The sequence below is a fragment of the Neomonachus schauinslandi genome, chromosome 6 (assembly GCF_002201575.2).
Source record: "Neomonachus schauinslandi chromosome 6, ASM220157v2, whole genome shotgun sequence".
Classification (NCBI taxonomy): Eukaryota; Metazoa; Chordata; class Mammalia; order Carnivora; family Phocidae; genus Neomonachus; species Neomonachus schauinslandi.
Window position 1 is genome coordinate 85,545,200 of NC_058408.1, and position 20,387 is coordinate 85,565,586.

A 20,387-nucleotide genomic window follows, 5' to 3' on the forward strand; every position below is an offset into this window, starting at 1 on the left:
ATGCTGGCTGTATACACAGGGGCTAAGCCAGCCAGACGGGCTTCCCTGGGATGGCTGGGGGGGCTGGGCGGGGTGGGGGTCTCCCTGGTGTTTGTGCACTTTGACCCTGATCCTTGGTGAGGCGCTCACGGTACCCTTGGGTTCAGGTGCATGATGGTGGCTCGAAGCCTTTCACACGATACTCCGCTAGACTCACCTCCCGGCACGGTGGCTTCCGCCGTCAGGTGAGATTTCCACGGTCCCACTGGCGGCAAGTGGCTGCTGAGGACCCTGACCCAGGACCCTGAATTTTAAGGAGCAGCTTTTCAAGCCCAGTTCCTCCAGGAAAACCACCCCCGTCCCCGAGGTGTACCATTTGTAATAGCGTTTTTAGCAGCTGGTGGTGATAAGTTTGCTTTCTCCGCCATCTGTTTCTTGCCCCCCAGCCCCCTCCCCTTTCCTGGCTGCCTCCGGAAGGCCTGGGAGTGTTTTCCCTCCCTCTGGAGCTGTTCTCTTTGTTCTTAGGCACAATAGTTGACCCACAGCCTTTCCTCCCAGGTCCCCTCCCCATCTCTTGTGGGACTTCCTCCAGGAGCAAGGTCTGCCTTTGCAGGTCTTCAGGGAGCTTGGGTGGGGCAGCCCCTGGGGCGTTTTCTCCTGCCTCCGGTCCTTTGCCTTGTTAAGGAACAGATGATCACCAGATCGGAGGAAGGGAGACTCCTACAATCCCTAAAGGCGGTGCCGAGAAAGGCAGACAGGCCTGGGCTCAACCAGAAGAAATCATTTGACCTTAGACATCAGTTAAGGGCATTAGCTCAGATTAGAGCAGAACACCACCCAGGACAGTTGCTGGTACAGAATGTAGAGAGAGGGTGGTCCGAGCCGAAGAAGGGGGCCACTTGATAAACATGCCTTAGCAGCCGCTCCTTCCAACTCCCTTGCTCCTTACTGATCCATGGGTGAATGATTCCTGTGACTTTGGGTGGGCCGAGGCCAGATCACATTCCAACCCCGCTCTGGGCGACCCCCCACCTCTGACCCGTCTATGGGCAAGATGGGGGTTTATAGATAATGCAGCAAGATGCTGAGATGGGAACTGTAGCTTGTCTTTTGATAGGCATGTTACAGATAGTCCCTATTTATTTATTCACTTTTTAAAGATTTATTTATTTTGAGAGAGAGCATAAGCAGGAGGGGCAGAGAATCTCAAGCAGCCTCCCCACTCACTGTGAGCCCGACGTGGGGCTCGATCTCATGACCCTGAGATCACGACCTGAGCAGAACCCAAGAATCAGACACTTAACCGACTGAGCCACCCAGGCGCCCCTAAAAATAGTCCCTGTTTAAAGAGAAGGGACGAGGGCGAGGGGGAGGAGGAGAAAAGAAGGAGGAAAAGAAGAAAAAGGAAAACAGTCAAAATTACAATCCGTATAGAGGAGAAAATAAATTATAACTGAGAGAACCAAACCTGCATACATCTTTTCCAAAATCAGCCCACTAGATTTTCCTGTGGGAAATAAATTCAGAGAGAAGAGCTAGCCGATTAAAATTCCTTCCTGCTTCCTTCTGAAAGGGCTTTAATCTTAACCACGGCTGTCCGCTGACGATAAACAGGGCTCTCTTTCAGCAAAGTCTGATTAGAGAAATTGCATCTTTTTCAAAGACTGTGGACAGGGCCAGCAGGGAACATCCTGGACCCTTCCTTACCTGCCAGCCTGACCTCACCCCTCACCTGTCTCGGATGACTGCCTTCCCCTGCCACCAACGATTGCTTGTCAACGGCACCCAGAGATTGGGCCAAGTTACCAAGTGTTGACCAAAGAACGGTCAGGCAGAAGGCAAAAAGTATTGCAGACCCATCTGCTTTTATTTTCAGCCTTTGCATAGATGGAGTTTCAGGTTACCGTTTCCTGCCCTCTGAAAGCAGCTTTGTCTGTTTCCTGGGCTGAAGCGTTAGGTTTGTAACAATCACACAAGTGTGCAAAGCTAGGGTGGCATCCCACTTGAATGGCTCACACCACGGAAACACTGTGGGCCAGAATTCTTCACCTAGATCCAGCCATTTATTGGTTTTGTAGTCATGTAGAGAGAAACTAACCTTTTTTTTTTTTTTTTAGGTGTATTTGTCTGCTGGAGCTGCCATAACAAGTGCCATGGACAGAGCCACTTAAGCAACAGGAGTTTATTTCTTGGGGGATCTGGAGACTAGAAGTCCAAGATCAAGGTGTTGGCCGTGTTGGTTTCTCCTGAGGCCTCTCTCCTTGGCTCGTAGCTGGCTGTCTTCTTCCTGAGTCTTCCCATGGTCTGTGTGTCTGCGCCCAGATCTCCTCTTCTCATAAGGACACTGGTCATATTGGATTAGTGCTCATCCCAAAGACCTCATTTAAATTTAATTACTTTAAAGACCTTTCTCCAAATACTGTCACATTCTTACATACGAAGGGTTAGGACTTCAACATATGAATTTTGGAGGGATTCAAATCAGCCCACAACATTTGGTAAAAATTGTACTGTTCTTTGGACTTCCACCCTTTCTGATGTAAAGAATATTCCAGAGTGCTGGGAAAAAAAAACCCACTTGACCACCTCTGTCTATGCCACTTGAGGACTCTGGCTTGTTCAATGGGAACTTGTTATCTTACGTACTGTATTATGGGAAACTCTGTCTGTGGTAGACCATGAAATGCATTTTCTCTTCTGATGCCTACTGAGTGACCTCATACGACTTCATAAATTAATGCACAGAAGTGATGAATAAAGGATAAATAGATCCCTTAAGCACTTAAGACTTCTGTCAACAGAAATGCATGGAGAAGACCATGTGATGTGCTTCTGGGTCAGAGGTGGCCATTTATGGGTCTGAATCGAATGTCTGTCTTTGAGCAGCACATTCTCCCACATCAGGGGCTGTTAATTTTGGTTCCTTCTTGATGAGGCCCTTCTATTTATTATGAGAACTTACAAACAAAGGCCTTAGGTTCGAGTCATATAAGGTACGATTATTCATTATGACATAAGAATTTCTTGTGTGACCCACTCTATGAAGTAAGAAATTTGTAATCTCATTGAAGAAAACACAACGTGCCTCCCATCTGCAGATACTGATGGAAGATCAATCCCTTAGACCACTGTCTAGGAAGTCAACAACCCTAAATACTTCCACCTCGATGACAGGGCCCATGTTTGTCACCAGCTTTCTCTTCTCACGCTACACCCCCCAGCTGGCTTCACCTTCCACACCCAAGCTTACAGTTCCCTCTTCTACATCTCTAGCTGGTGTCTCCCTTCTGAGCTTAGACCCTGGAGACAGAATTCTGAGTACTACACTTTCTACACTTTAAACTTAATTTCCCCACACGTAACTTGAACTCCACTTGACCCAAACAGAAACCATTACCTTGCGCTAAATCCTGCTCCTCCTTCTCTCTAATCCCTGTTGGTCAAATGGCACCATTATCAATCCAGCTGCCCTCCCATTCGATTTACCAATTCCTGCATATTCTACTTCCTTAGGACCTCTCTAGGACACCTCAGTCTCTCCTTCCTCATTCCTACCATCCTGGACTCTGCCCGCAAGTGTTCCCCCATGGAGTCCTGAAAAACTAATGGGTGCAGGGTAAGATCATGGTGAATATCATGGATGAAAGAGAAACAGTAACATGATTTGGGCTCCAGAAGGTCTAGATTCAAATTTCAGTACTTGCCACTTAATAACTGTGACTTTGGGCAAGGTGCTCAGTCTCTACAAGTCTCGGTTTTCTCATCTGTAAAATAGGGAAAATGCCTAACTTTGGGGTGTTATTAAGTAACTTAAATAAGATAACACATATAAAGTAGTTAGTACAGTGCCTGGAATATAGTACTCAGACATCTGATCATCTAATTGCTCTGATTACAATATTTCATTGACCTTCAGTTTCCTTGGTGTGGCACACCTGGTCAGCTCCCTTATCTCTCTGATCCCGTCTCTTGACCCTGCTCATCCAACCTTCTTCCTCTCCACCATGCTGAACTCTCTGGCATTTCCAGATGAGCCAGGCTTTCTCTGCTCACTGTTCCTTTATGTAAGCAAAATGCTCCCACCACCTGACTTCATGCCTCCTCCTTCTCTCTTTCTCACCTTCTCCATCTTCATAATCCAGCTTAGGACTCATCCTTCCAGGAAACCTCTGGTCCCTCCAGAGGTCTCCTCCTATTTCTAGAGCTTCCTTCTATCATAGCACTGATCACACTCAACTGCATTCTTTTGTTTACTTACCTCTTTCCCTTTTCTTACGAAAACTAATTTTATGCTTTGTATCGCTAATTCCTAGGTACTGAGCCTTATATATGACAGGCATTCAATATATGTTGAATGAATGAATGAATGATAATAGCCAACATTTATTTAGCCTTTATTATGTGTCAGGGTAATATTGGCTCTGATTTCTCTTTGTTGAGCTTCACAAATACTGAGTTTGTTTTGTTTCCTATAAGTAAAAACAAAAACAAAAAACCTTTTTAGAAGTAATCTTTGGTTATCTGATCAGCTTTGGAAAAACTTTAACCTTGGTGGAAATCTGCCTTATCACTAATAATGCTGCTGTTTGTCTCTTTCATGTTTATTACATGTCTATAAGAAGAAAATTCAAAGGGAGGATATGCCCCAATAAGTCAATTTCTCAAGCCAGCCCTGGGGACTGAGAAATTCAGAGGTTTTCATCTTAGGTCAGCATCCTTTGGACAAACTGTCCTTGGTCACTCATCAAAATCTTACGAAATGAAACTCGAAAACATTATGCCAAGTGAAAGACGTCAGACACAAAAGATCATATATATTGTATGATTCCATTTACATGAAATGTCCAGACTAGACACATGCACAGAGACAGAAGGTAAATTAATGGTTGCCTAGGGCTGGGAGTGGAGACAGGAAGTGACTGCAAATGGACAAGGAGTTACTTTTTGGAGTGATGGAATGTTCTACAATTGGATTGCATAGAGGCCTGTGCAATTCTGCAAATTTACTAAAACCTATCAAATTGTACATTTACGATGGATAGATTTTATAATATCTAATCTACACCAGCGACAATAACCCTGTTTAAAAAAAAATCCTTATGAGAACTTTCCCCAGTCTTACCTTGTTTTCTCCATGACAGTCTGGTTCTGGGACAGATCTCTCCAAATCTTCCACCCTCTGGGAACTGCAAGTCCGCTGGGTTCGTAGTTTTATAGCTCGGCCAGTTGCTTAGGGAAGCTGTGACACAGACGTGTAAGTGGTACTTTGGACCAACTGTTCCAGGACTCTACCGGACTCCATCTATGTGTCCATCTCCTCTAGGCCATATCTGTATTTATGCTATAACTCACATTCGTGTACTTAGCTTTCTAAATGGCATCACTTCACCAAAGATAAGTGAGCATTACAGTAGCTACTTTAGGGAACTTCTGATAGCCACAGAATCATTTGAGAGTTACCTTAGAACAAAAAGGAAACATTTCCAAATATCCAGTGTTCTACTTTTTTTTTTTGATTGGTATGAGAGAGCATCTGAAAGAAATTTTTGTTTTTTTTAGAGAGAGAGAGTGCACGAGAGGGGGGGAGGGGCAGAGTGAGAGAGAGGGAGAATCTTTTTTTGTTTTTGAATCTAGATAGGATTCTGATTTTTATTTTTATTTTTTTCTACAATGCTCTTTGATTTTTAAGCATAGAAAAAGTGAAATATACATTTTGTAATGAATCCAATATTATAATAGTGAACAACTTTCTGTTTATATTTATTATAATAATTTGTTTAAAGATCAGACAAGTCATAATCATTATTGGAGTTTTAAAAGTCACAGTAATCATTTTTCCCTCCTCTAGAAAATATTTTTATACCCAAAATGAATATATGTGACTGAATATACGAAATGATTCTCTTGTTACATTTTAGAAGTAAGTAATAATAATAATATTTTCTTGGTTACTAAATTGATGATTTTTTTAAAGATTTTATTTATTTATTTGTCAGAGAGAGAGGGGGAGAGAGAGCACAAGCAGTGGAACTGGCGGGAGGAGGGAGAAGCAGGCTCCCCACTGAGCAAGAAGCCCGATGCTGGACTCTATCCCAGGACCCTGGGATCATGACCTGAGCCAAAGGCAGGTGCTTAATGGACTGAGCCACCCAAGCATTCCTAAATTGGTGATTAATAAAAGAAACTATAACACCATTTGCCCAATTATTTTTTAAGGTTTTTTTAAAATTTAAATTAACATATAATGTATTATTGGTTTCAGAGGTAAAGGTCAGTGATTCATCAGTCTTATATAATACCCAGTGCTCATTGCATCACGTGCCGTCCTTAATGTGAGAAGGAGAATCTTAAGCAGGGTCCATACTCAACACTCGCAGAGCCTGACACAGGGCTCGACTTCATGACCCTGAGATCTTGACCTGAGCTGAAATCAAGAGTTGGATGCCCAACCAACTGAGCCACCCAGGTGCCCCGAAATTTGGGTTTTAAAACTGCTTCCTTAAAATATTCTTTGGCCACAGCAAAGAAAAATGTGAAAAACATAAAACTTTGTCTCTCTTTTGAATCCCCTAATCACCACTCAAATGGAATAGCCTTTATTCTTACTATTCCTCTCTCCATTCTGTGCTCCATCCCCCTCTGCCCCTCCTTCTCCCCTGATCGGCCTGCTCCCCTCCCTCCTGAACCACCAGAAACTTTAAAGTTCAGTTATCTTTTCACGTTAAATCTTCCTCGACACAGAGAAAATCCTTTACGCTTGGTTTTAAGCCCTGTTCTTTGCCTGAGCTGAGAGCCATTGTCAAAGTCTTTCCAAAGCCTTTGAAGAAATTAGACAGGATGGAGGGAAATTTACAGAGGAGTTTAGAGTAGTCTCCGGACATGTAATCTACGCCTCGCAGGTCTATCCCAGTCTGTTCATATGTTAGTAGGAACCTCCACGGCAAAAACGATTGGGTTGCAAAGGCCAGTATGAGAAGACCTGTGTGGCTTAAGATGGTGGAGGAGACCAGAGGGATTTAGACAAGTTGTAGATGTTGGCCAAGCTCTTTTGGAAGCTATCCCCAGATCTTTCCTGTGAAAACACATCGGGCTCTGAGTCAGTCCTTAGGCAAAGAGAGGACGAGCCCCTTGGCGACTGCAACAACAGGCTCTTTCACTCTGTTAGGCAGCATTTGGAAGTAGATCCGTCAGCAGATGTGACTCCAGCTCTCTCCTCACTTTCGGAAATGGCCTTAATCCAGAAATAGGGGATTTAATATACAAGCAAAAGCTAGAGTGGGAAAGAGCCCGTTGCCAGACCTCCAGGTCCTTGCTGAATGCTTTAAAAGAAACAGTAAGGCTCAGAATAAATTCATGAATTTACAGAAGTCAGATGGTGGGTATCCCTGAATAATTCTCAGACATTCCCAAGGCCAGTAACAGTTGTCCTCGGACCTTTAACCTAGGAGCAGTCCTTCCTCCTCCTGACACAGCAGCACTAACTTGATGGGGAGGGGTTTACTGAGCCAGTACAAACAGTAGGTTCACTGTTCTCCTGAAACTCTCTTCCTTGAAATCCCTGAAAACGCCCCTATTCACAGTGAGACCGCAGCTAATTTGCACGTTGATTTACTATTACTCTGGTATCTGAATCCACATTGGTCAAGGAGATACAAAAAAATGTTTCGATACAGGCAGGATTTGGGAGCGAAAATGAGTAAGGTTGAGAGTAATTTATCTACGTCTCTATCCAAACTCTGCAGTATTCTGTTAAACCAGAAGCTCAAGAAGGATGAAACCCCATTGTTGAAGGCCTCACAAAGAAAATACTTGTCATCCGTGGCTTGTACCAGTCCATGTAACACTCCTACCTTTCCGGTCGAAAAGTCCAATGAGCAAAGATATAGACGTATTCAGGACTTGAGGACCATAAATGGGATAGACATTCCTTGCCTTGCTGTAGTACCAAACCCAAATCCAATTGCATATCGCTGTCTCCTGTGGGCCACATATTTAACAGCTGCTGAGGGGCATCTGCTTCCCTCAGTGTCCCTTTAGATCAAAGCAGTCAAAAGCCATTTACATGCCCCTGGGGAATTAACAGTATGCCTGGACAGTATACCTCCTCCTTTTCAATCATCTCCAACCAGGGCTCCAAGGACTCTCCACTTCCCTGTGATTCTACGCTAACCCAATATACGATGAGCTTTGGCTGTGTTCTAAAGATGAGGTGAGATCCAAGGCTGATTCCATCTACCTCTCTGTTCCACCCTCCTCAGAAAGGACATAGGTTTCCAAAGAGAAGTTACAATTTTGTCAAAGTCACGTTCATTTCCTAGGACATGCTTTATCCTAAGGAGGCAAATCCCTTAACTTCTGACATACTCCAGGACCTTCAAAACTTTCCCAGACCAGTAACTAAGAGACAATTAATGGGATTCCTGGGTCTCACTGCTTGCCACAGACAATGGCTTCCAGCCCCTCTGGAATCACCACGCCCCTAAATGACTTAACCAAGATAACGGAATCTCTCCCGGGGAGGATAAACATGAACTGGCCTTTCATGAGTTCAGATAGCCCTTCAACAATCCCCCACCTTGGCCTTCCTAATTATCATAAACCTGTCTACATATCTGTATATGAGATTCAACTTCATGGGGATCATGAGACACCAAGAACTTACTATAGTCTCTCTTGATCCAGTGACTGACCCATTTTACATTCTCATCAGCAATGTTTGAGGGCTCCAATTTCTCTACATTTTTGCCAACACTTGTCATTGTCTGCTTTTTTTTTAAAGATTTTATTTATTTAGGGCGCCTGGGTGGCTCAGTTGGTTAAGCCACTGCCTTCGGCTCAGGTCATGATCCTGGAGTCCCGGGATCGAGTCCCGCATCGGGCTCCCTGCTCGGCAGGGAGTCTGCTTCTCCCTCTGACCCTCCCCCTTCTCATGCTCTCTCTCTTTCATTCTCTCTCTCAAATAAATAAATAAAATGTTTTTTAAAAAATTTTATTTATTTGACAGAGAGAGACACAGTGAGAGAGGGAACACAAGCAGGGGGAGTGGGAGAGGGAGAAGCAGGCTTCTCGCGGAGCAGGGCACCTGATGCGGGGCTCGATCCCAGGACCCTGAGATCAGGGCCTGAGCCAAAGGCAGACGCCCAACAGATTGAGCCACCCAGGAACCCCTCTTTTAACATTCTTGATGGTGTTCTTTGAATTAAAAAAGGTTTCAGGTTTGATGAAGTCCAGTTTATTTTTTTCTTCCATTGCCTGTGCTTTTGGTGTTATACTTCAGAACACGTTGCCAAATTCAAGGTCATGAAGGTCTTTCCTACGTTTTCTTCTTCTAAGAGATTTACAGTTTCAGCTCTTCAATGTAGGTCTCTGATCCATTTATTGCTGTCTTTGACCCACTGTGAGCTAATCCTTGTACATGGTACACGTGGATGTTGCATATGGATGTCCAGTTTCCCCAGCACCATTTTTTAAGGAGACCGTTCTTTCTTTGTTGAACAGTCTTGGCACCCTTGTGGAAATATCAATTGACCGTGAACATGAGGGTTTATTTCTGCATTCTCCATTCTGTTTCACTGGTCTCTATGTCTTTCTTTACGCCAGTTCCACAGCGTTTAGTGGAGCTTTGTAGTAGATTTTACAATTGGGAAGCATGTCTCCAGGTTTGTTCTGCCAACCTCGTTTTAGGGTCTCCTTTAAATTTGATGGTTTCCCCTGCTGGACGATCTTTGTTACTCGTTGAAAATATACAACATTTCTCCTATGAAATCCTGTTTCTTCCTCCCTTACATATTTCTATTCATCATTGTAATACGTAGGACCCTGGTACTCTTCTACTGCAGAAAAAAGGGAAATTCATAACTATCTAACCTCTGTTCATGAATGGATTTATCAGAAACTTTAGAAAAATGCAGACTTGGGGTGCCTGCGTGGCTCAGTCAGTTAAGCGTCTGCCTTGGGCTCAGGTTATGATCTCAGGGTCCTGGGATCAAGCCCCGTGTCAGGCTCCATGCTCAGCAGGGAGTCTGCATCTCCTTCTCCCTTTGCCCCTCCCCCTGCTTGTGCTCTCTCTCTCTCTCTCTGTGTCAAGTAAATAAATAAGTAAAATCTTTTTTTAAAAAAATGCAGACTTAATCTTATTGGTTGATGGGCCATATCTTCAGACTGAAGCAGGAAAGTATCCTGTAACACACTCACTTTACCTCTGGAACATGGTCTCTTGTCAGTGGCAAAATCTGCCCAGATGGTAGAATTCCCTGTGCTCACCAGGGCTTTCCAGGTAGCTCGAGATAAGAGGGCTAATATACACATGGAGAGTAAATATGCATTTTGGGTAGTCCATAATTTTAGAATGCTTTGGGAACAGAGCCCTCTACCCTCAACAGAAAACTTGATGAGATTTGAATTGCATTTAAATAAAAAAACTAAAATTAAAAAAGAAAGGGTAGACTCACTGAGGAATCAGGTTTAAAAAAAACCCAACAGATTTGAGAAAGAGAATTCTATATTCTTCTTAGATTTACAAAAAGATGATTTATTTATTTATTTTTAAAAGATTTTATTTATTTATTTGAGAGAGATAGCAAGAGAGAACACAAGGCGGGGCGGTGAGGGGGGGTGTTGTGGAGGGCAGAGGGAGAAGCAGGCTCCCCACTGAGCAGGGAGCCTGACACGGGGCTCCATCCTGGGACCCTGGGATCATGACCTGAGCCGAAGGCAGACGCTTAACTGACTGAGCCACCCAGGCACCCCCAAAATGACAATTTAAATTTCAGGTGTCCCCCTCCCCCGTTTCCTTAGGTGCATCCTGAAATGATCCCAGTGTAATTCTTGATCTGGGCCACCTTGCTCTCTCACCCATTGGAAATCTACTTGGTCAGTGTGTGGCATGTAAATTACGATGTCCTCTTAAAATCTACTACCCAAAAGTGAAATGAAATCCAACTTCTTCCTTTGACTCAAGGAAAGATGACTTCTTCTGAATGCATTTCTCTTTGTTTTCCCAAAAGGTTTCTCTTACCTACTTAAGCCTAAAAAAAGTTTATTTGCTGTTATGGTTGAACTGTTTCCGTGGCCTGTTTCTTACTTTGTTGGAAAAGCTAAGTGAAGACTGGGAGCAGTTCCTTGGGAAGTGTAGCTCCCAGAGCCTAGAAGCATCTACAGTCAGAATATCTGAGCCCAGATCTGGCTTCCTGCCCATTAAGCCATGTCCTCAGGCAAACCACTTAATTTCATCCATAAAATGCGGATAATATGCACCCTGACTGCTTAATCAGTTGTTGTGATGACCAAACGAGATAATGTATGAGAAAGTGTTCATTAAAAAGTACAAAGAGTGGTTATCTGTGAGTGGTGCGATTATAGGACAACTTTCTTTTCTTCCAAATGTTTTCTTCTATAGGTTATATCATTTATACTTTAAAAAGTAACATTTAATTTTATTTAACTTGTATTAGATGTTTTATATATATATATATATATATATTTTAAAGATTTTATTTATTTATTTGAGAGAGAGAGAGCATGAAAGGGGGGAGGGTCAGAGGGAGAAGCAGACCCCCCCCCGCTGAGCAGGGAGCCCGATGCGGGACTCGATCCAGGGACTCCAGGATCATGACCTGAGCCGAAGGCAGTCGCTTAACCGACTGAGCCACCCAGGCGCCCAGATGTTATATATTTTAAAAAAGAAAGGATGTCATGCTGCACAAATAGAAATTAAAACTAATCTTCTTTTGATGTTGCTCTAATTTTATACATTTTCCTAATAAAATGCATAAACTGCTAACTAAGTTTCAAACCGATGGGATCAGGGTGTCTCGGGGGGATGTAAGCATGTAGAAAAGTAGTGAAGCTGTATATTTAAACATTAAGAAAAATAGAAATAGGGGGCGCCTGGCTAGCTCACTTGGTGGAGCGTGCAGCTCTTGATCTCAGGATTGTACGATCCAGCCCCATATTGGGCATAGAGTTTCCTTAAAAAAAAATTTAAAAATGAAGAAAAAAAAAGAAAGAAAGAAAATAGGAGTTTTCATGGTCCTAAGAGAAGAAAGCCAATTCTTGGAAATTTGGTTAATTTAAATAAGACAAATGACTTTACCTAGACCTAGTAGAGTCCTACAACTAAGAAGTGAGCCTCTGGTTTCTGAGCCGGCTACTTAGTGTCATGCGGGTCTCTCCCCTCCGGCCGGTGGGAACGCAGCGTCTCCTGACCCTGTGGCAGCTCTGACAATTGCTCAGCAGACAGCTCCTCCGCAGTGGTTCCTGGTGTCACACCCCATGCATGCACAGCTAGGTGTTCAGCCGACTTCCAGGTAGCCCCATGTAGATTTCGGGACCACTCTGCACGGCGCTCTGAAAACATCCGGTTCCTAGGGTTCGTTCAGTTTTCTAACTGTTTAGGGCTGGAGGTGACCCCCAGGCACCAGTGACCCCCCTATGGTCACGGTCAGAAGTCCTCCAACAAATTTTTTGAAGCTACAGCCTTCACATCCTAAAAGAGATTGCTCCTGTTCTAGATTAGAAATTCAGCGAGTGCAGAACTGACACGTAAGGTTCTTTGTATCTCTTATAAAACCTGTGGGAGTTACAGAGCCAAATCGAGGGACGATTCATTCAACAAAGAATTATCGAATGCCCACTATATGTCAGGTTTTCATTTGGCCCTGGGGATACAGTAGAGAAGAAGTTATCAAAGTCCCTGCTTCCTGATAAAAATCAGTAGTGGCCCAGTGCGTACAATTTAAGGGATAAAGAAAAGTCCCACTAGTCACTAAAGCATCTCTTCCCCATTCTACCTGCCTTGACATCACCTTTCCTTCTTACCTGCTTTGAATTTCCCACCTTTAGGATTGACTCTACAAATCTTTTTTTTTTTTTTTTTAAGATTCTATTTATTTGACAGAGAGAGATAGAGAGAAAGAGAGAGCACAAGCAGGGGGAGCAGGAGGGACAAGGAGAAGCAGGCTTCCCGCTGAGCAGGGAGCCCCACGTGGGGCTCGATCTCAGGACCCCAGGATCATGACCTGAGCTGAAGGCAGACGCCTAACCGACTGAGCCACCCAGGCATCCCCTGATTCTACAAATTTTTTCCCACTAGCTACTGAGTGCTTTGCACCGTGCTGGATGCTGGGGATGATTCAAATAAGTGGAGCAAAGCACAACTTCTACCACCAAGCAGCTTAAAACTGGTAGCAGAGAAACAAATAATGCAATATATGTTAAGAAAAAAAAAAAGAAGAAGAAGAAGAAGAAGGTAGCGGGAGGGGAAGAATGAAGCGGGGGAAATCGGAGGGGTAGACGAACCATGAGAGACGATGGACTCTGAAAAACAAACTGAGGGTTCTAGAGGGGAGGGGGGTGGGAGGATGGGTTAGCCTGGTGGTGGGTACTGAGGAGGGCACGTTCTGCATGGAGCACTGGGTGTTATGCACAAACAATGAATCATGGAACACTTCATCTAAAACTAATGATGTAATGTATGGGGATTAACATAAGAATAAAAAAAAAATTAAAAAAAAAAAACTGGTAGCAGAGATGAGGCTTGTATACAAGCAATTAATAAATTCAACTCTCCCGGGTCACTTGTTTCCCCAGGAGCAGTAGTTAACAAGATAAACTGACGCCCAGAGGTACAGCATCTCTGCAATGCTCCTCCAGCAGGTTCCAAGGATAAGGGAAGCAGTGAGAGGTCTTCTGCTTCATAGTTTTGCCTGGAGTCCATCTTGGGAGGGGCAGGAAGAGGGACTGCTTTCTCGACCTCCAGGCGCATATATTTACCTGCCACTGGACTTCTGATTGGAAGTGGAAATGGATTCCTCCATTACCTCAAAACTCAATATGTATCCAACTGACTTCTTCGTTGTGTCCTTAACGTTCCTTCTCTCCGAAAGAAACAGCACCATTCACCCTGCTGCTGGAAATGGAACTCCAGGCTCACCCTTGACCTCTTCTCTCTCTTCTCTCAGACCTGATCATTGATATCTCTCCACCCTCCCGAGTAAGCTTCATGATTAAGTCTCACCTGCCTTGTGCTCGGCTGTACCCCCATAGAATAGGTGCTCAAGAGATGGCCACCTAGTTACTGAATGAATGAATGAATGGAGCCTCCCTGCTATTACTTTGGTCTAGGCCCCCATGGTTTCAGATGAAGTGCTACGATAGTCTAACTAGGTTCAAGGACGGCAAATAAAAAACACTTGAATCCGCTGACTACAACTCTGCCAAAAGGATCTTTCCAAAATACACTCGGTTTTTGTTATTCATGATATTCTACCAAGTTGCCAGAGACACTGAATTAGTGAATGCAGAATCATTACTTCTAAGGGGAGACACGGGATGAGGTTCCTGAGAGCCTCTGGTCACATTTCCATCAATCCATTAATGCATAACCTGGCTTTGTGGGTGTTTCAGTTTAAAGACGACTTACTTGATATATATCGCTGGTTCGTTGACACTGAACTCACAGCCACCAGCACGGCGACTCCTGCTAACACAGTCATAGTCTCCATACAGCACATCACAGCCTTCCTGCACCGAGAAGCACTAGCCAGTACTTTGGCACTAAGCTTGGGGGCCATTTTAGGCAATGAAATCACAAACAGAAAGCACAAGAAATGCAAAAACTGTGACACGAAATAGCCCACAGAAAGGACCCTTGTTTACAGCGTGAGCTGAAACAAGAAGGCAGAGTATGTCACCTCGTTTGACCACAGCTGGGAATGTGTGCGCGGGGAGACTCAAAACTTTCACCTCTTTGTACATATCCACCAATGACCGTGAAAGTGCTGCAAATATTGATTTTGAGGTCACAAGTAAATTTCAGCAAGTAGGCAAATTCATAAATCCAGTATCTACAAACACAGAACCCGTGAATAATGAGGATGGACCCTAACACTGGATCCTGTCACCCCCCCCTGCCTGAGCCTTCAGTGACTTACCATTGCCCCCAGCCAACTGGGCTTCATTTACTCCCACTTCAATCCGAAGACCAAGTATTTCTATTTCACTTCTGAGCTTTGGGCTGGTCTCCCGTGCTTCTTGAGGGGAGAAACCATTTGCTTATATTCTCATCACATAAACACAGTGGCTAGCACCTGGTAAGTATAGATATCTAGGATAGATGACAGATAAGCCATTATTTAGAAAGTTATTTTCAATTTCCTATTAGTAAATTTGCCTTCAGTGAGCGCATAAATCCATTTAATCAGTTAAGTTAAACTCTGGTACTAAACTTCCCAGCAGAAGGATAAGAAAAGGACGACACCGCTCTTTGCCATTCAGTTTGGTTAACTTGCAGAGTTGAATAAAGCCCAGTTCGCTTTCACTCTGCCTCTCTGGACACTGATGACTTTGTCTAAACTCTGTCTGATGCTCCGATTCTATTTACACGCCAATTCCCCTTTGCTCTTTGTGCGGATTCCAGGCCAATGGGTGCTGGGAGTTTTCAGTCTTCCGCCACTCTGTCCAGTGAATTTTAACCCCATTATTTGATATTCATTTGAACACTGAGCAATGCCAAGTGGGGAAAATCCACGATCTGGGGTTTCAGTTAAGCTGTTATCTGCAAGGAAATGTTCCAACCAAAGTGTTCTTGGAAATGCTGGCTGTTATTAAGGGAGCTTCTGAAAGGCTTGTTTCAAGTTGAATCTTGTCAACTGAACGGCGTTTATTGTGTGTGACAGTCCCAGTGACCACGATCGTTATTCTCTCAACTCTCATTTATTCAGGATGAAAAAGAAAGCGTGTGTACATAGCCTCTGAGGATAATTTTCAACTATACACAGCCAGTCATCAAGTCCTATGGGTTTTGGTTTTGGTTTCGATTTGGGGGTCTTGGGGGGGTTATTTTTTTGTTTTGGGGGGGTTTTTTTGGTTATTATTACTTTTTAATTTTTTTTATTTAAAAAAAATTTTTTTTAAAGTTGGGGTTTTTTTAAAAATATTTTATTTATTTATTTGACAGAGGGAGACACAGCAAGAGAGGGAACAAAAGCAGGGGGAGTGGGAGAGGGAGAAGTAGGCTTCCCTCAGAGCAGGGAGCCCGATGCGGGGCTCAATCCCAGGACCCCGGGATCATGACCTGAGCTGAAGGCTGACACCTAACGACTCAGCCACCCAGGTGCCCCATTATTACTTTTTTTAAATCACATCTCTTATGCCTGTCTCCTCTCTATCCTCACAGCCAGACCCTTGGTCTAGGGGCCAGCTTTTACTCCTGCATGGACCAAAACCTTAGCTTCTTAATTGCTCTTTCCTTGTTTTAGTGGCTCGGCTCCTCCCCTCCGCCACCAGTCCATTCTGTAGTTCTGCCTTGTCAGTACTCAAAACCAGATTTCGCTCTCTCCCTTTCTCCACCGTCTTGGTGTGTGCGGTCGGCTCTGTTCCCTGGGGCTGCTCACAGGACTTTCAGGATCATTAGAGTCGTGGCCAACAAACAAAAACAAAACAGTCCCGTTCTCCCATGGGTTCAAACGAAAACCGAATCAGGTCCAATTCCAAGGAGAAGAACTGCACTGGGTCTATAAGGAATCCCACATGAGATGCACACATATCTATGCCATATCCAGGTCACTAGCATCTTATCATGTCAAGCTGAAAACATCACCATCTCTGGACAGTTGGCCATGTTTTCTTAGGGAAATGATTTTTCTCTTTGTTTCTATGCTTCTGCACTGGTAGTTTGGTTCAGTAATGAATATGGGAGAACTTTTGGTGGAAAAACAGCCCACAGAGTTCAGTATTCCCGCACTAGCAATATCTATGCTTCCTCTCTGCTGAAAATCAAGTCCAAGAGCACTATCCCGGGCTTCACGGCCAATGATCCCACCTGGTCTCTGCAGGGTCCTCAGCTCCATTACTTGCTCTGTTCAGATCTTCTCCCGCACTCTTGCTCACGGGCCCACAGTCCAACTGGCTGTGTCGCTCATGGTGTCCCCTGCGCCAGAAAGCCTGTCTCCTTAGAGGTCCAGCGAATTTCAACTCCCTTTCCCCGGTCCTTCTCTAGTGACGGTCCCCGTTTGGGAACTCCTGGAGTCTATAGCACTCTGATTTGATATTTATATTAATCAATAATGCTTGTTATTGTTTTGAACCTTTTCATATATGTTTATCTGAATTGTAAGCCCTTCGGAGTCCAAGACTTACTGTAGGCCAGTGCTGTCCAATAGAAATATAATGTGAGGGGCGCCTGAATGGTTCAGTTGGTTAAGCATCTGACTCTTGATTTCGGCTCAGGTCATGATCTCAGGGTTGTGAGATCGAGCCCCACATCAGGCTCCGTGCTGGGTGTGGGGTCTGCTTAAGATTCTCTCTCCTTGGGGCGCCTGGGTGGCTCAGTCGGTTGAGCGACTGCCTTCGGCTCAGGTCATGATTCTGGAGTCCTGGGATCGAGTCCCGCATCGGGCTCCCTGCTCGGCGGGGAGCCTGCTTCTCCCTCTGACCCTCCTCCCTCTTATGCTCTCTGTCTCTCATTCTCTCTCTCTCAAATAAATAAATAAAATCTTAAAAAAAAAAAAAAGATTCTCCCTCCTTTTCCCTCTGCCCCTCTCTACCCCCCCCCCCAAGAAAAAGAAATATAATGTGAGCCACAAATGCAAGCCTCGTATGCAAGTACAAATTTTCTAGTAGCCACATAATAAAATAAATAGGTGAAATTAATTTTAATGAGGTATTTTATTTAACCAAATATATCCAGAATATTATTTTATAACATGCAATCAGCATGAACAATTGTTAAGGAGATACCTTAAATTCTTTATCCCGTACTGTCTTTGGAATCCCAGTGTGTATATTTTATACCTCCAGCACATCTCAATTTGGACTAGTCACATTTCAAGTTATCAGTAGCTCTCTGGGGCGAGGGGCTCTCATATTGGACAGCTCAATTTTAAGCGTTATTAGTCCTTTATATCTCACACGGTTGAGTGACAGTAAAACATACACAAAGAATGTGAGTCCACAGATTGCTGTCACACTGGAGGAGGGACTCTGGCACAAGTCTCTGTCCTTGACCCTGTTCTGTTTATCACTTCCATTGATGACATGGATACCGCACTGGTTAAGAACAGCCACTCTGCCGGGTGCCTGGGGGGCTCAGTTAAGCATCCAACTCTTGATTTCTGGTCAGGGCATGATCTCAAGGTCGTGAGATGGAGCCCCGCATCAGACTCCACGCTGGGTGTGAAGCCTACGCAAGATTCTCTCTCTCCCTCTCCCTCTCCCCTCCCCTCCGCCCGTGTCTCTCTCTGCCTCTCTAAAAGAAAAAGAACAGCCACTCTGCAATGAGCATATAGTTAGCAATACTGTACTGTATCCTTAAACATTTCAGATGAGCACTGAGTAATGTATAGAATTGTTGAATCATTATATTGTACAAATGAAACTAATATAACACTGTGTGTTAATTATACTTTAAAAAAAAAGAGGGCGAATTTCATGTTATGTGCTTTTTTTTTTTTTATCACAACTTAAAAAAAAAAAAAAGAACACTTGCTCTGAGTCAGAGAGAGCTTAATTTCAAATCTTGGCTCTACCACTAAATACATGTGTGAATGGGAACAAGTTAATTTTCTTTTCTTAACTTTGGTTTCATCATCCATAAATGGGGATAATTACACCAACCTCAAAGGGCTGTTCTGAAGAGTAAATTAGATACTGCTGTAAAATGCTTATCCCAGTGCCCAGAACATATTAAGCCCTTAAAAATATTAGGTTTAACCACCATTATTATTACCATAAATGGTATATTTATTAATTTGGCAGATGAGATAATTCTGGGAAAGCTAGGTCTTTGAGTTAGAGTAAAAAATCAAGATTCAAAAGGCTTTTCCCAGGTTCAATAGGTTGAATAAAATAAGATGAAATCTAATATAGATAAGTTGAAGTATTGCATTTAAGTTAAAAAACCCAGCTCCAGAAAAACAAGCTTTCGGATTAACTGTAGCTCATGCAAAAAGTCATGTGATTATTCATTGACTAAGTATAGCTAAGAATAAAATTACGGTTTTTTTTTTTTAAAGATTTTATTTATTTGAGAGAAAGCAAGAGAGCACAAGCAGGGGGAGCGAGAGAATAAGAGGGAGAAAGAGAATCTCAAGCTCCACATCCAGCGCAGAGCCCGACGTGGGGCTCAATCTCACCAGCCTGAGATCATGGCCTGAGCTGAAACCAAGAGTTGGACACTTAACCGACTGTACCACTCAGGTGCCCCAAGCATAAAATTATAACCAACTTTTTATTTTATTAACTATTTCACCTAAAATGTAAACAGTACAAAAGGTTATAAAGTAAAAGTTTAAAACTCTCCCTCTCAGAATCCCCCTTTCCCACTCCTGCTTTGGTACATGTTCGTCCTTTGGTACATGTCCTATGCCTAAATAAACATATTGATTTATCTTTTTTTTTAATGCGAACACTTATGGGGACAGGCTGTTATTCTCTTTGAAACTTATTTGAAAAGGAGTTAAAATTTAAGTTGAGCTGAAGTTCACTATTTTTCAGAAATGTGTTGTGTCAACTCCAACTTTGATTTTAAGCTTCAAAAGAAGTAGGCTAACAGTAACATGAAGGAAACACTCCAAAGCTATTTAGAACTTGTCCAACACATCTGGAATTTTTCACTCACATATGGACACTACCTTTTAAGAAAAACACAAACTGTCCTGCGTCTGGCAGCGAGCGATTAAGGGGGCACAGTAGTTCAAAACTGTATCTTCACAGAGGCCCAGCTGTAGGACCTAGGAATGTTATCCCCAAAGAAGGGCTATCTCAGAGGAATGTGCTAGCTGTTAAATGGGAGGAAAAATAGCCATTCAGATGACCTCAGAGAGCAGGGCATACCTGGGGTTCTAACAGTTGGAAGGCATATTTTGACTCAGTAAGGACTTTGGTGGAGATTAAGTAAAATAATGTGGGAAAGGAGCCTTTTAAATTAGACGCCACCAGAGAGGAATATTATTTCTAAAAATTAGGAAGGTCTTGGGGCACCTGGGTGGCTCAGTTGGTTAAGCATCTGCCTTGTGCCTCGTGATTCCAGGGTCCTGGGATCGAGCCCCACATCGGGCTCCCTGCTCAGTGGGGAGCCTGCTTCTCCCTCTCCCTCTGCCTGTTGCTTGTGTTCCCTCTCTCGCTGTGTCTCTCTCTGTCAAATAAATAAATAAAATCTTTTAAAAAAAAATTAGAAAGGTCTGAAGTTTGAATGTGTAACCAAGTATGGTCCCCCAATTATTTCAGATTTTAAGGACAAGCTGGTACCCCATTAAGGAACATAATTGCCATGTTCTTCAAAGCATTTCATTCATTGTCTCAGAGTAACTTATTTGTATCTTTGAGCCTGGCTCATTGCCTAGCACAAAGTAGATTAAAGTAGAAGGAAGGAAGGAAGGAAGGAAGGAAGGAAGGAAGGAAGGAAGGAA

General features: G+C 43.5%; 1 long non-coding RNA gene across 1 annotated transcript in view; it reads right to left on the reverse strand.

Annotated features, from left to right (window-relative positions):
* Positions 1 to 4,366: 4,366 nt before the first annotated feature.
* The window catches only part of LOC110586010, a 22,224-nt gene continuing 6,203 nt past the window's right edge, over positions 4,367 to 20,387 (reverse strand). Inside the window, exons 3-4 of the long non-coding RNA XR_002480653.2 lie at positions 5,102 to 5,218; positions 4,367 to 4,448 (exon numbers count right to left, since the gene is read on the reverse strand). This is a non-coding gene — a long non-coding RNA (uncharacterized LOC110586010). The remainder of the gene's footprint in view (positions 4,449 to 5,101; positions 5,219 to 20,387) is intronic.